Source organism: Monomorium pharaonis, chromosome 7, assembly GCF_013373865.1.
Source record: "Monomorium pharaonis isolate MP-MQ-018 chromosome 7, ASM1337386v2, whole genome shotgun sequence".
Taxonomy (NCBI): Eukaryota; Metazoa; Arthropoda; class Insecta; order Hymenoptera; family Formicidae; genus Monomorium; species Monomorium pharaonis.
In genome coordinates this window covers 2,558,096-2,574,568 of record NC_050473.1, presented here as the reverse complement: position 1 = coordinate 2,574,568, position 16,473 = coordinate 2,558,096, and the positions used below count along the sequence as shown (strand labels likewise).

Here is a 16,473-nt window from a genome sequence, read left to right as displayed (position 1 = left end):
ATATTATTTCACCCGTAGACTCGCATGGCTTAAGGGTGTTAAAACTTTACGAGCTATTCGATAGGGAAAATTCTCCCCTTTTCTAGAAGATTTCTTTCCATTCCGTTGATCGACCGAAAAATTCTCGCACTCGCAAAAAGCGTTACAGATTCTATCGATCTGGCTCTGATGTTATCTTGCATTGCTTCTTAATTTTTGATAATCTAAGTGTAATAAAAAAAAAATAGTATCACGTGAGTCTATGTAGCGAATAACCTTCCCTAAATTACGAAAATAAATCTTATCTTTGAACTAAAACATTCTTTTCATTAAAAAGTAAGATCGCGTGCACACTGATAGATTTAACTTGGAATTCTGTCATTCAATCGTATCGCGTTACTGTTAGGTTACTGTTACGAGGTTACTGTCGGGAGATTACCGAAACCATTACTTTCTCTATACTGCAAAAAAGTACAAAATTATATCAAATAAATATAAAATTTGTAAGATTTATAACAGAAATGTTACATTTGTACAACAATATTCCTGTTACGCTCATTGTTAATTCACATATTTTTTACAATATACTCATAAATTTTTTCCATCACTTCTATAAATCATTGCAACACTTCGTTAAAAATACATTTGATAATCTGTACTTCTTTTCCATTATTCTTTTTATTAATATATAGTAATATTTCAATATACTGCCTCATTCAACGCGATTATTTCAAGCACGTATTTAAAATTTAATTTTCTTCATTCATACAATTATTTACCTAAATATGTAGTGTGTATTAATAAAATCGTTACACATATCTTCATATTATACACATTTAATCATATTTATAAAATAATGTCAACACTTTCAGTAATGACTTGGTATGATCAATGATCAAGAACTTTGAAAATTTTCTCTCTGCGCTTGTGTGGTCTATGCTCTTTACGTTCGTTCATTGTGGAGTGTTTGGATTTCAGTTGCGCTTTGACGACGAGCGGCAAAGGCTGCAGATGAGACACCAAGTTCAAGTGCTCACACACCAATGGATTCACGTGCATGCATCTTGAGGCTACGCGAACGAGAAGAAAACGTGCGATCAATCCCGTCGATATAGGGGGGAACTCGCGGGGGAAACTCATTGAGAAGCACTTCGACGATACCGCGCCGGCGAAGAACAAGCGTGTTGCGCGACGATCGGGCCCGGTTCTTCCATTTATCGAGTGAACGCGGAGCTGAAGTTCGAAGCTGCGACGAAAGGAACGAAGGCGCGGGCGACACGGCGCAAGAAAGCGTTGACAACGAAAGCCAATATGGTGGTTAATGAGAGGGTCGCGTCAACTTTCAGCGTTCCGTAACGACCGCGAGAGAGAAGGCGTGAGAGAGCGAGAGCGAAAAAGAGAGAGAGGTGGCGGGTAAAGGATCGAGAAGGATGCGAATAGAGAGATGGTGCCGGCACAGAAAAAGGGACAGGACTGAAGTGCGCTGTGGGGGTAAGATTGTAAAGAGTGTTTACTTAACCCCTGCCCTGCCTCGAGGTGAGTGCAGCTGTCTATAAAGACCGCGGATCTCTCTATAACGGGGAAGAAGAAAAGCTAAGCGAACGATAGACAGAGATGTAAAAAGAAAAAGAACAGAGAGAAAGAGGGAGGGAAATGCTGGGTCTGCTGAACGAATACAAGCGGTTTTTACGCGTGGCCTGTTTATATGACAATACCTTTAGTACACTGACTCCGCGACGGCATCAAGAGTTAAAGTAATGTTTTTATCAACGTGCGCTTTTCTTTGCATGTATCCATTAAGGATACCTTTCGTACACCTTCCCAAATATCCTCTTAAAACAATAATTATGAACAATATTGATAATAAAATTATAAAAAATTTGAAGATTAAACTATGAATAATTCGCCGAAATCGATTGTTTAAAATTTTAACATTCGCCACGTTAGAACTGATAAATGCATAGAGGGAAAAAAACATGGTTAAATATTGTATTGCTATTTGATTAATATTAAACAATAAAAAAATTAATTAAATTGCGAAGACTCGAATAGCTTCTACAAATTATTTTTGTATTTTAAGATTTTTGTAAAATTGGTCACAGTAGATATTTTTTATCCAAATGTCCATTATATATATTTTTTGTGTTCTATTAATTTTTATTCCAAGATGTTCTTCGAAATTTTAAAGGTAATTATTCTACTATTTTTTTTCCAAACTACTTAACTCCCATTCTTTTTTATAGGGGCCTGTAATGGCCAAAATATGTTAAGGTATGTATTATTATAATACTATAATACACTCCTTTGATTGTATATCTATGTCGAAAATAATATTAACGCATATTAATACATTATAGTATTATTAGCTTATGGAAGTACCTCACCCTTAAAGCTTCGAGGATCTTTTCAAACAGATATCTTAAAAGGAAAGAAAACACATGCCACATTTTACATAATAGAAGACCGTCGTCCGTAACGCACGTACGAGAATCTCCACGGTATTGTCCATAAGCAACGCTACGAGAATCCTCGAAAAAATTTTAGAAACCGACCCGAAAAACATATATAACAACCCTGACTCATCAAGGGAGGCATTCAAAAATTGATAGTCCTCGGGGCAAGTCCAGCAAAAACGTGTTAATTCGTAAAACGACTCAGGGCACTTAGACTCTTAGGCGTTGTCGTCTACGTGCATGACGCGGGTGAAAGCAGTGCGACTCAGGGTGTCACCACCCCTAAGCGTAATCAAATGACTAATCATACCAATTAACAACAATTGTCATAAGACTTGTAATAAACTAAATAAACCGGACGATATTAGTAACAAATATAAATAAATATTAGTGAAACACAGTGCAAATATTAATTTATTAACACTGATACGAAACAGCTCGCGTCACATACTCCTTCACATACTTTCATTTTCCGCGTCTGACGCGTCCAACGGTCTCGCTGCTCTTTTCAGTTTAGTCGTGTTTTATTACTCCTCATTAGTCTTCCCGGTGGTACTTCATTCTCTTTCGCGCTGCACGCAGCCCGGAAAAGCTCGCCTTGGCTTTGCAAGAGCAAAACATGGTGGGCACTTCAGCGGCACTTTAGCGGTGCGACTGAAGGTCCGGTCTTTCACACTTCCGAAATCAGTCGGTAGACCAGGCGTCGGCAAATAAACGCCTGTGAGTGGCGGGGACAAATTATGTTTGTCCAGCATTTAACGTTTTGCTAACACACGCGCGACGCCGAGTCAACCGGTACGTTCGATTTTGTCGACGGGCGACATTGTGTAACGAGCCTTTGTCCGCTAAATGCACGTGATGATTGTCGCTTGACAGTTCATTATTTTGATATTGTGCAATTTTTTGCTTGTCGCAGAGAAAGAGAGAGCAATGGTTAACATATTTAGATAATAGTGTCGAAGAAGACTGTACTGAATTGTAGACTGCAATAATTTGATGTAACAATGGAAAAAAATTTTTTTTTTAATAAATATGCATTCTTTCAAATTGAATTCTTTTACAAGTCCATGTTTTAACTTATTGTGTAATGTAATAATTAATACAGGGTGTCCAGCATACTTAGCAAACAAAATTTCCTGACTTTTCTCTGAATTTTTCAGGGTCTAGAATTAATTTCTCTCTGACTTTTTAGTATATAATTAATAAGAGTTATTAGAACTTATCGTCACCAGTAGGAATTTAAGAAATGGAGATAATTAATTGTAGTCGACATTAAGTCAAAAAATTTTCTAAACGTTATTTAACAATAGAAAACATTGCATACACAAAAATTATGTAAAACGATGATAAAAAATTCCAGAAAGATTGTAAAAATTGTATGACTTTCCCCTGATATTTGCAGATTTATAAAATCTCCTGTGACAATTCCTGATTTTCCAGATTTCCATGACCATTGGACACCTTGTAATAATTCACATTAAATGTTGTCTTTACAGAATATTATAATACTAAAAATGGGTATATTTAGATTGACACAAATGTAACTATAGATTTGGATGTCGAGAAAAACAAACGAAAAGACGTGTGTAACAAGTCACCCTAGGGAAAAATATATGTTTGCTCCCATCGCAAACTGTTGCTGCCGCTTTTGCTTGTACAAATGCAAATGTCACGTTCAGACCACGGCTCATCTCAAACAGTATAACTGAGAGGACACTCCATTATGTTGGCAGGATTTTGCAAAGAGAACACAGAGCGTACCACTGCTTTTATTGCTTCAAGAAAAGCACTTGAAAGAGGGTCCTGGATAATCATTTCAATGGTTTTAAATGTATTCACATACATTTTGATATCCAAACTATTATACTCACAGAAATCTTATACATTGTACTTCATTCAAGAATGAATTTCTGATATTATTACTTGTTATATTATTGATAATTAAAAAAGATCACTATAAAATATTAACAATTTTGTCATAATTTAATTGAACATACTTGTACATGAATAAATCATAAAAGTTTGCGAATCAATCGAACAACTTTGAAAAATATTGTAACTAGCTAAACGGAATGCTAAGCAAATGCATCAGCAGAGAATATTGCGCTAGAACGTGACGTAAAAAGTATATACAACGTGACATTGTCAGATGCAAGAAACTTCCGGTTGTCTTGTTCATTAAAAAATCGTGTTTGTACATACACCCTTGTCACTGGCTTAGAAGAACAAGAAAGCACGTATAAATCTACGTTAACTTATTTAATATGTGTGAGTTTTCATATTTTGCATTATGGACACTTCTGTGTGTAGATCAAATATAACGCTTCTCTCGTTCTAAATATACTTAACATATTCACTATATACATATACTTAATACGATTGATAATTTAGTTTCCAGGCAATATTAGAAACATTAGAAATATTTCATAAAAAGGAAAAAAATAAAACTAATACTACAATGAGTTAATCTCTTTAATATTTAATAAATATTAACATTGAAATAAATTAAAACACATATAAATTATTAAATATATGTATATTGAATAAATATATGTTAAATAAATTATATTATAAACACCAATTTAAAAAAATATTAAAATTTGAAATGTATCAAATATTACTTGACCGCAAAAAGATAAGATTTAAAAAATTTATTAACGGACACAAATATGCAAATAAAAGTTGCAATCATAGATACACATAAATTTCAACTCGAGACGATAAAAAGCATTTATAATAAGTGTAAACAGTCAAGTACTGCTAATAATCACACACGTGACAAAAATTTCAGAAGATTCAGAGACAAGCTCTAGAAGTGACTCAAAAGCATCGAAAGGAAAAAGTTCAGTCCACGCTGAAAATGAAGATCTACCTCAAAAGAAAGAGCCAAGAAATTAGTCGTACCTGACACACTAGCAACTCCTCTAGTAACCCTAGCTAATCAACCACAAATAATACTGGAAACAATATAAGAATAAAATAAAGAAGAAAATACAACAGGCCCAGTCCTCAACGAAAAAATTCTAGAAGCTATAGACAAAAAAGTGGATTCAGAAATACATCAGGATCCAATACATAATGATATCGTCCTATGGTAGAAGGACCAGCCATTCTGAAAAACGGCTTACCCAAAGAAGAACGCACAGACCTGTTTAAGAAACATCCCATGCCGGAAAATTGTATACTTCTTGAGGCACCAAAACTCAATTCAGAAATAAAAACGTCTGTCCTGGAACATATAATTTTATACGATGACTAATTTATCATAAATTTGATGAATAAATTTCCAATCTAAAGTTTTTAAATAGACTATTGCCAAAATTTCATCTTCTTTCATATGCTTATCATTCTTCATTGTTGAAAATACGGCGTGGAGATTTCATTAATATTTCGCCCTCTGAGAACGCGCAGAGCAAAGTGTATTTTTCCGGCGATATCAAGCTTGTAAACGTGCACAGTCGAGTATCGGAATATTTCAGGTCGGGGAAACGCGCGCGATATACAAGCCAGCGCACGGAAGGATGGGTGGTACGAAAGGGTGGTCTGTGACATCGAAGCCGGCTTGTCGAGTTTGGCTCGATGTTTGCCGAATACAGTCAAAGTGCATGTGAATTACCGCATTAACCTGGACTCGGCCTGTGTGCCAGCCGTGGTGCAGCGCGCGCGTAATTAAAACATTCTTGTCACCGGACGGATCGTCAGCGCAAACAGGAGTGCCCATCATTTCGATTTGAATTCATTTGGCGGTTGAATTAATTAGCGTCGCCGGTTTTCGTTTCACCGACGTGTCGGACGTGAGAATTCCGAGCGCAACGAGTAGCACCTCTATCTGAAATATTGATGCGCGCAATACCGGCGGCCCCAAAAACACACACAGAGGGAATTTCGAAACGAAACTTTTATCGCATGAACTGCAGGCAGCTGACACGCGGGCAATCTTTTCGTTATATACCGAAAGCAATTTTGCATTCTCTAACAGCGATAAAAAGCTCGAAATTACTTTGAAATTACTTTGATGCTGCAATTTAAAAAAGCCATCCTCGCAACTTTCGTGTAGATTTTGTACATATGGATTTAAATTTTTTAAAGTAAAAAATTATTTATCGGACTCTACTTTTGCTTTAGTTAATGATAATAATAACAATCAAATTCGTTTTTTAGTATAACGTTAATTTTTTATAATTTTATTATAAATTTTAGTATTCATTAATTATGTATGTAACGGATACATTTAATGGATACTCATTTAAAAAAAATGTGTAATCCGAAGATTATTACTTATTACAAAATAGTTTCTTTGTAACTACATGTCGGGTTTATGAAGCTATTCGATGCAATCAAAATCGATTATGAACTTGATGCACGAACAATCTCGAAGACCAATAAATAGCGAGAAAACGACAACCATCGGGCGAAGAGGTGTCGCATAAATAATCCTGTGACTCTGACAGCAGAATATTCCGACTGCATAGAGATTTTAGAGCATGCTCTAACCATGACGAGTGCCATGTTTTATGGAATGTTCAACCGCATTTAAAGCCCGACGCGACAAGTCTGGTACGAGGGTACTTAAAATTCGGCGAGTAGCTCAACCACAGATCTCGTACAATGTCTGGGCTGTATTTTTTTTCACTCTCATATTTATCAATGGCACTTGACATTTTTCACCCTCTCCCCCTTCCATGCCATTGATAATTTAGACCTCTATATTAAGTCTAATTTTAATACTCGGTGTTTAATACTCAGGTAGGAAATTCCAAACTTGAATAACTATACCAAGATTGGTACAACTCAGTCTTGGTAACCAGTATTGAAAAAACTCTGATACTACTCTGAATAATATCTCAGTCAGGATGGTCAGTCCGGGCTAAAATATGTATTATTTTCCCAAAAACTTATATATAGCTTTTGTGAAAAATAATATCTCAGCCAGGATGGTCAGTCCTGTCTAAGATATGTAATATTTTCTGAATAACTTTTATACAGCTTTTGCGAAAAATTATATCTTAGCTATATTGGAAGTTTATGGCATAACAAACAATTTATAAAGTTGGACACATATGAGACACATGTATGAGAGGTCAGTCCTGGCTAAAATATGTATTATTTTCCCCAATAATTTATATACAGCTTTTGAAAAAATAATATCTCAGCCAGGGTGGTCAATCTTGGCTAAGGTATGTATTATTTTCGCAATAATTTATATAAATTTATATAAAAACCTGAAGTTTATGTTGAGGAAGTTCGGTGCAACTATAACAGCCTTTAGATTCTATGGACAATAATAAAAATGTGCCTAACACGAGTATATCTGAAAATATTTAAATTTATAAATTTAGATAATGATTAATTATTGAGACATTTTTTATAAAATATTAGTAAACTAATTTGCCAAGTTCCACTATGTAACCGATTTACTTGAAACAATTTTTATCAAATGCATTACACGACTTAAAGTGATTCTCCTGGCTAAGATATGTATTATTTTCCAAATAACTCATATATAGCTTTTGCGAAAAATATTTATTTAACATTTTCTTAAATATTCTTAAATATTCCTTATTTTAATATCAAATCTTACCAATTATCTTATTTCAGCTGTTGAGACAAAGAATAGACAAGAAGTTATAAATTTTATTAAAAAATGAATAGCATATCAGAACATTCTATCCTGTGAGTTAAATATTTTTTTCGTGAAATAATGTCTATTAAAGAATTGTATAATATATTATATAATATAATATATAATATTTTTATTAGCACTAATGAGGATTTAAATACTCCAAATAAAAAAAATATATAAATAAAATTAACTGATAAAGTAAAAAACCTGAAGTTTATGTCGAGGAGGTTCGGTGCAACTATAACATTTAGATTTTACAGACAATAATAAAAATGTGCCTAATACGAATACATCTAAAAGTATTTAAATTTATTGATTTAGATAACGATTAATTATTGAGACATTTGTTATAGAATATTAGTAAACTAATTTGCCAAATTATATTTAGTAATGGAAGACAAAGTGTAAGCAGCCATTTGATGGCTGAAAACAAGTCGGAAACCATGGACTGACGTATTAAGAAAATGAGACATGTCAAGTGCCATTGATAACTTATAATTTTCCAAAGCCAAAAAGCACTATTAGATTCAAAAGATTGAGGAGACGAACTACATATTTTCGAATCTATAGAGTCTGATAGCACTCAGCCTTTTGTAAAATGAGCTTTTTTTGAGCATCAAACTCTATAGACAAGAGCAATTTATTAATAAGATAAAAGCAACTCACTTACCAAAGCCGTAACAGCATTACCTCTCATACGTGTGTCCCATATGCCATGAACTACCAATAAAACCCATATTTCATGTATCAATGAAGATGATAAATCCTTAATGGTTTTGATTATGCTCAACAGTGCTGAAATAATATAATTTGATATTGAAGTAAAAAATATTTAAGAATATTTAAGAAAATGTTAAATAAATTTACTCACCAACCAATAATGTTTTCCTCGTTGTGTTGTTGCTGCAGTCACCTTGCAACACTTGTACATACGCTCGACACGAACGACGCGACTACTTTGCACGTCGATTAATGTTGGTGGCTCGATTCGGCATCTCCGGCATGCCTTCCACGGAAATTCGGTCTCGACCGAGAAGACGCGAGAAACGCGACGAGATTAAGCGGAGACGGGAACCGTGAACGCGGACGACCGTTGTACACGAACTGCGTCACACTTTGCACAACGACGCGACGAAAAACTCACACGATTTTGACGCAAATTTCCCAGAGAAAGAAGGGAAGAGGGACGCGATCACTTTGCACGTCGATTTAATCGACTCAGTTCGACATCCCCGGTGATGCCTTCCGCGGGGAACGCGACGAGATCTCACCTCGCGCCACGAAAAAGACGAACAATGGCGGCGGCACAACACTTCGTTGCCGAATACCGGGCGTCCCGCGACGACACTCCCGTTGACGAATCACTACTCTTGTGTCCCGATGGCGTTTGCGAGCGATCCACGGTGATCGCGAACTCGCAAATCACCAAGAAACGCGTGTCGCGGAAGGGTAACTGCGTGTCGAACGGAGACGGACCGCGACACGACGCAACGCGAACGACGGTCAAGTACAGATTGAAGAACAATCGTTGTGCACTACGTCACAACATGGCCGTCGCGACGAAAATCTCACGCAATTTTAGCGCGAATTTCCCACCGACGAGAGGGGAGAGGGGGGAGGGGCGCAATCACTGCCCGTTGATCTACGTCGTCGATTCGGTCGACATCCCCGACGACGTCTTCCGCGGGGAACACGCTCTCGACCGACGAGGAACACGACGATATCTCACTTCGCGGCACTAAACACGACCCTTGCCGAGTGAATGAACGTACTCTTGCGAAGCGTGAACGACGCAAACGAGTCAATGAGTTATCACTAGTCGCGACGCAGGGTGGCAACTTAAAGCATTGATCGCGGAGCTTAATCATCCGTTAAGATGGTCACCCTTTCTATAAAACGTAACAATAATGTTTCGACCAATCACGTGCTCGATTCAGTCGATTACTGTTACGGTCGGCCAATCCAACAAGTCGAAACCTTACTGTGACGTTTACAGGAAGCATAATTCGCAATAGTATTCGTCGATCGAAAAAGATCGCGATATTTGTGTACCGCAGGAGTTCGTCGAAACGCACAGGATGGCAGGAGGCTCCGGTCTACCGGCGAGATGAAGGGGCGATTATACTTTTGGTGGACTGATATCAATTACGAGGAGCGCCCTTCACCGCCGCCCGCTACTCGCCGCGGTCGCGACACAAGTGACGATACGCGCGCGGGGCGGTTCGTCGCAAATAACCTAACATATCGCAAGGTCAAGCGTCACAGTCACGACCGTTCGTCCGTTCGTCACTCCGTATTACAAGATGAGAAATATATTTGCGAAACGCTATCGCGTCTCTCTCTCTCTTTCTCTTTCTCTCTCTCTCGTCTTTGTCTTCTATCGAGCTTTCTCTTTTCTACTTTCTCATTCATTTTCACGTATTTCGTTCCTTCTATCTCGAACTGATTTCGACGGATTGTTGTAATATATTTTGTGTCCTGAGCACACTTTCGCGAGTTTCTAGATCGACTAAAGTTTTACGTCGCAAAAATCGGATTTAATTTTTAATGGTAACGACTCGCTCTGTAATATCGGGCGTACAGTTTATTCATTGCGTCGTATTACCGACGGAAATAATTGTCGCGCACGAGCGTATGGAGAATTTGAGTCCTCCCCATTAATTTCTAATACGTTGTCAATCGCGTAGAGGTAGAGGAATTTGGCGTTCGCAGTTTGTAAGCAGCTCGCGATACACTCGGTCGGTCGGAATTCTAACGCACGAGTGCGCGACAAAGGGGCTATCGTATTATCAGATATCGCATTCCACGGACGTTCGTCTAATTTTACCTCCCCCGCCGGTCTCCCCCCTTCGTTCATTTGGCGTCACAGCCGCGACGTAACCGCTTCGGGACGCGTTTATGGCTCGTTACTCAAGGAACGCGCGGGAGATGCTGCATGCACCCTGTGAACGCGGATGTGTTCGGAGCACCGTCGCCGCGGCGACGCGTGAAGTTGCCCGCGTTGAGATACTCGAATTCCGTCCGCCATTAGAGATTCACTCGCTGCGCCAATTTACGTTACGTTAATCGCGCGGTCCCTCTCGCGTGTTGTTCCGTCTGTGTGTTATGTAGATCTTTCGTAATGCTGCGTAATAAGGTGCACGTCGCGAGCTATTAGCGTCGGGAGATTATTGTATTTCAGTGATCAGTGAATACGATTGCATTTCTAACCGTTTCTTCGCGAGTGTGTTGTGTAAATAAACTTTGTGCGTGAGGAACGACATAGCGGATAGGAGGCTGAGAGGGGAAAGAGGTTAGGATGGCGTCGTGCGAAGCGATTACGAAGGTGAGCAGTTTATTATTTATCAATTGAACATAATTAATTATTTATTACTGTGACCTACGTGGCACGCATTTCGAATTATTTTATGTGAATAAATAGCATAGAAAATAATTATGATTATTTTAGGTATTTAATAAATACTGATGCACTATTTAATAAAATTTAAATTCGATATTTATACACATTGAATTGCATAATGGGATTTGAATGCAAATTTCGGCAAAGTTTTTTATTAGGAAATATTGTCAAATTGGTTTTATAAAATTCCAAATTCTTTTAACACATTAAAAAATTTTTTTTATTGAAACACATTTTTGTTATTAGCACGAAATATCTTTTACCTCTTCATTTTTGTAAGCATTTTAATTGTGTAAAAGAATTTGGAATTCTTTAAAATAAAAAATATTCAATTTGAAAATATTTCTTAATAATATATTTCGATTTTTATATATGAAATATATGTATATTTATTGTATAAACTAAAATACACAAAAAATATTGTAAAATTATTAAAATTGCGTGGTTTTAACCAAGTATCCATTTATTAACAAAATCGAATTTAATATATGTACGAAAAAATAGTTAAAATTTGAAGTGTTGGAGCGAAAAATAAAAATTTATTTTAATCGAAAAAAGCTATTAAAAATATATATAAATAAAATAATGGAATACCCAAACCATTATTATAACCAAAAACAATTAAAAATAATTAAACAAAAAACAAAATTCGTGGGTAATGTTAGAAAAATACAATTACGAGAGCAGTGTCTAAGACTAATCACGTGAGAAAAATAAATTTTAACAATTGAGTGCTCCGTTTAATTTAAAATATTTGTACGCAAAATGAAAATAATTGTTTCAATAAATCATATAAATATACAATTCTGTTTTTATTTCAGAATATAGTTATTAAAATAGTTATAAAGTTCATTTATTCATTTGGTTTATACAAATTAGGAGTTTAAAATTATTGAAAACAAGTTAGAAGTTAAAACAATGAAAAATTTTTGAACTAATGAATACATGTAGTGAATACATGTGTGAAAAATTGTAGATATTTACTAAATATATATCAGTAGATATATAAAAGCATAGAAAACTATGTATGTGCAATATTTTTTTCAATTTAATTTAATTACTTGTTTAAAATTTAATTACTCTTTTGTTTAATTATTTAAAATTTAATTTTTTAAAGCCCCCCCCTCCCCAAAAATATACGGGAGGAAAATTTTCACATTCTAAACTAGAATACCTTCTTAACACCTGTTTTAATTAATAATTCTTGTTTCAATCCAACCACTACACTTCAATCGAAAAAGTTATGTAATCACAAAATTGAATATTCCAAATTAATCGTTAATATTCTTTGACAATCAAATCTCTAAAGTATTCTAAGATTATATATTATGTATTTTTGTATTTTATTTTCTATATGTATATATATTCTTTTTTCAAGCTTTTGTTTTAAGTTACTCCTTCGTCAGTGAGGAATACAGGATATTCACTTATTTTACTTTTTCACTCAATAAAGCCGACCGGCTTTGTATTTGTAATGTAATTAGAAGCGTGGTAGAATCGGCGTGCTCAATGAAAAGCGGATTGAGAGAGCTGTTTCTTTTGACTTTTGCCGCTCTCCGTTTCCCTTCCACATTCCGGCCATCCCTCTCCTATCGCTTTTTCTCATCTACCATTGAATCGCGGTTCTTATCTTTGAGAAGTACGAAAAGCCTCGGCACTTCCTTGATTCGCGAAACAAAGGCCGCTAGATTGAAATTCGTTTATTGCAGCCCGGCTGCTTCTATCGAGTTCGACGTTATTCTTTCTATTACAACGATAAGACCGGTGAAGTCCATTCACGACTTCCGCCCCGCCGTTTTCTTTCATTCGAGTTTTCTTTCCTCGAGTTACCTCTTTTTTTAAACTTTAGCTAATTAGAATTGATGCTATTAAATTATACCACTGCTTATTAAAAACGTTTCTATTCGCACAAGTAGTATTAAATGGAATCTCCTCCTTTTTTCTCTCGACGCTGTTAAATTTATCGCTTAATCATTTACTAATCATTTATATCAATCGTTATACAGTTACTTTGTCAAACGATCTGAATTATCTAAAATATAAAATACGTTTTGTAGACAATTTAATATCTGCGCGATGAATAATTTCAAACTAAATTCGATCGTTCGATTTTTCGGAACTATTCATAAGAGATGACATAACAACTGACGTAATAATAGAGGAGTTTTCGACTTTCTTTTACTGTCGAAATGTTCTTTCGAGAAAAGATGAACGATCAAGCGAATTCTTCGGAGTATGTACGCACACATAAAGAGGAGATGTACGGGAAAAGAGAGAAAACGGCTGCGTCAGTTAAGCGACACTGACGTCTCTTGCTCGGTTGAAATTCTTAGATGCCGTTTTAGTTCAAGGAGGAGAAAGAAAGCAAGATAGAAAGAGAGAGAGAGAGAGAGAGAGAGAGAGAGAGAGAGAGAGAGAAAGAGGAAGAGGATAAATAATGTCAATGCCGGTCGCCGCGAAGATTCGAAATGCAGTGGACGATGACGTTTGTCTATGCAAATTCCTACGGCGGAGGCTGCTACAAGATCCTGATCGAGCCTTGCGTTCTTCCGCCTTTCAATTTTTCTGTCTACCTCAGCTATCTCTTCGACTGACGTTACGCACGGACGTTTCTCCTTAAGACGAGCACAGTTGACAGTCCTTACAATCGCGGCTCGTTGGAATATTTTACATTTGACGAGGGAAAAATTGATTGTCTAGCGGCTGTTTCCGTTTTAGTATACACGCACACACGCTGTTAAATTCGATTGGCGCAATGTCGTGTCGCTGTCGCGGAATCGATCGTAAAGGAAGCTGGCACTGATAATTTACGACACACTTTGCCTCGCCGTTTTGCTCCCCGGATAAAAATCCGTGAGAAAAATGCGTGAATTTTCCCTCGCGGGCCGACAGACCGGCGGCGGTGGCGGCGGTTCGCATTATCTGCGTAATTAGTGTCATACATAAATGAGCGAACGGGCCGCATCACAAAGACGACAATGATCGTGCGGGATTACGTGTGTCTTTAATAATTGATCGAAGATGATTAATTATTCGATCGCGCTCGATACTTTCAACATTTATCTACGTTCTTCCGTTCTGTACTCGAGTGTAAAATGTTCCGGTTATATTGGATATTTAACTGTCGCGTCGGAAATTACAGTCGATGACTATTATCGGTGATAATGACTGGCACACTTGGCGTCTTTATCGTTTCGGTGAGCTGAAATTAATTTTACAAACTCTGCCCTTACATCTCCTTGGTTGTCGTCGCCCGGGGACCGGGCGGCTGAACGGCGGTTAACGCGGCGAAAATTAATATTTGCCCGACCGTCGAAAAGTTTCAAGAAGACTTAACGGAAGTGTCAAGTATGCTTATTAACTCGTTCGCGCGTAAGATGATTATGTATGCGTGTGCATGTGTGCGTATACATGTATTTCGGAAAAAGAAAACAAGGAAAACTGCCAACGCGCTTGCGAATCGTCTTTCTAGACTTGAGAGAAAAGTGAAAGGGCCATCTCTCGTGTCTCCCCGCTCGTATTTCTTCGTCTTCGGTGAGGAAGGATTTTCCCCGGGACTAAGACGTAGGCTATTTGCCGAGAACGGTGGACACATACGATCCGCATAGACGGCCACCATAAAGAAGGATGTCATCGCGAATCCCAGAAACGTCGGTTGTTCCCCGTAGCCACGCGTACGTATACATGCATGCACCGGGATGGAAAAAGCGTAGCCGGGATAACGCGTCGCTGTAAACTTTGCACGGGAGCGGCTTTGTTTCGAGCCATTTCGTACAGCGCAAAGCGTATCCGGATATATTCGATGGCGATGTTTTAACGTCGAATCGGATTCGACGTATCACCGCGAGATTACTTGTTGCCTTCGTTTTTACATGGGCCACGGCTCGTTTGAGATACATCGTTCGAAAAGGTTGCGATCATCTGCTAATGTTCCAATGTTCGAATGAAGCGAAACGTTAGTCACTTCGTGATGTTAATTTTATGTATTTAAATTATTTAAAACAGAAAAGAAGCGTAAATTTATTTATATTTCAATCGAATTCATAATAATTTATTTCGATTTCTTATTTGTCTTGAAAGTTGAACTTATTTATCCTGTTTACCGTCTACGTCTTTGACGCGTATATTGCAATATTATCAAGAATCTCGAATCCGGAAATCACCGCGGAATTCAATATGCGCTATCAAAGGGGGCGAAGAGAACGTCTTCCAAGCGCAGACGGATGCGCGGGATTCTGTACGAAAACATTACGTCAAAATTTGAATAAACTAGCTGTTGCGCGGAGCAACCGCGTCGCGCTGTAAGAACCTTGCGGTTGCAAGAGCGAAACGGGTGGATGATGGGGGAAAAAGGGCGGCGGTATAGTCGCTTCACCCGTTTTGCGGTGCGCGGAGCGTCGACTTTTATGAAATACTGCCTGGCGAAACTTCGCCGTAGGACCAACCGAGCCGCTGACACCTGCAATCTGCGTTCCCGGGCTGCATTCGAGATGCATGCGCCAACACGCCCGTCGGCAGTATATCCGTATTTTACGATTATACCCCCGCGCGCGCTGTCTGCGGCTCCGCGGGAGTCACCCGCGCGGCGGAAAGCGTTGTGACGCATCGCTTTTTCCGGCACGTGCCGTTGTCTTAGGGATGAATTGTGAAAACGAACGGGACCCACGAATGGAATCCAGCGCATATCGTAAACAATATATTTCACGCGTTAAGAAAGGGGAGAATTGAAGTTTCGCGAGGAACGAAAGTTTTCCGAAATTTTCTCTCGACTATTATTGGATTTTCCAACTTCCAATGTGTATTATTTAAGTTTGCGTGGCTTCAGTAAACTTGGGTTTTTATCATCAATCGTAAAGTTGTCAGTTGTAAAGAATAGCATCATTTCCATAAGTGCCATTGAGACATCAAACTTAAATTAATTCTTACTAGTACATTGTGCAACGCGGTAACATAGTACTAGTAAGAATTGATTTAAGTTTGATGTCTTATGAGGATTCATGTTTATTGTGCGTAATTAC

General features: G+C 37.5%; 1 protein-coding gene and 1 long non-coding RNA gene across 8 annotated transcripts in view; one reads left to right on the top strand and one right to left on the bottom strand.

Moving 5' to 3' along the window:
- Positions 1-16,473, top strand: part of LOC105829490 (teneurin-m) — a 533,228-nt gene that overhangs the window by 11,939 nt on the left and 504,816 nt on the right. The gene's annotated exons all lie outside the window — the stretch shown is intronic.
- LOC118646463 lies at positions 2,140-12,221 on the bottom strand. The gene is made up of 2 exons (XR_004964040.1): positions 8,927-12,221; positions 2,140-8,850 (listed from the first exon to the last, which is right to left on the bottom strand). It is a non-coding gene; the product is annotated as an uncharacterized LOC118646463 (long non-coding RNA).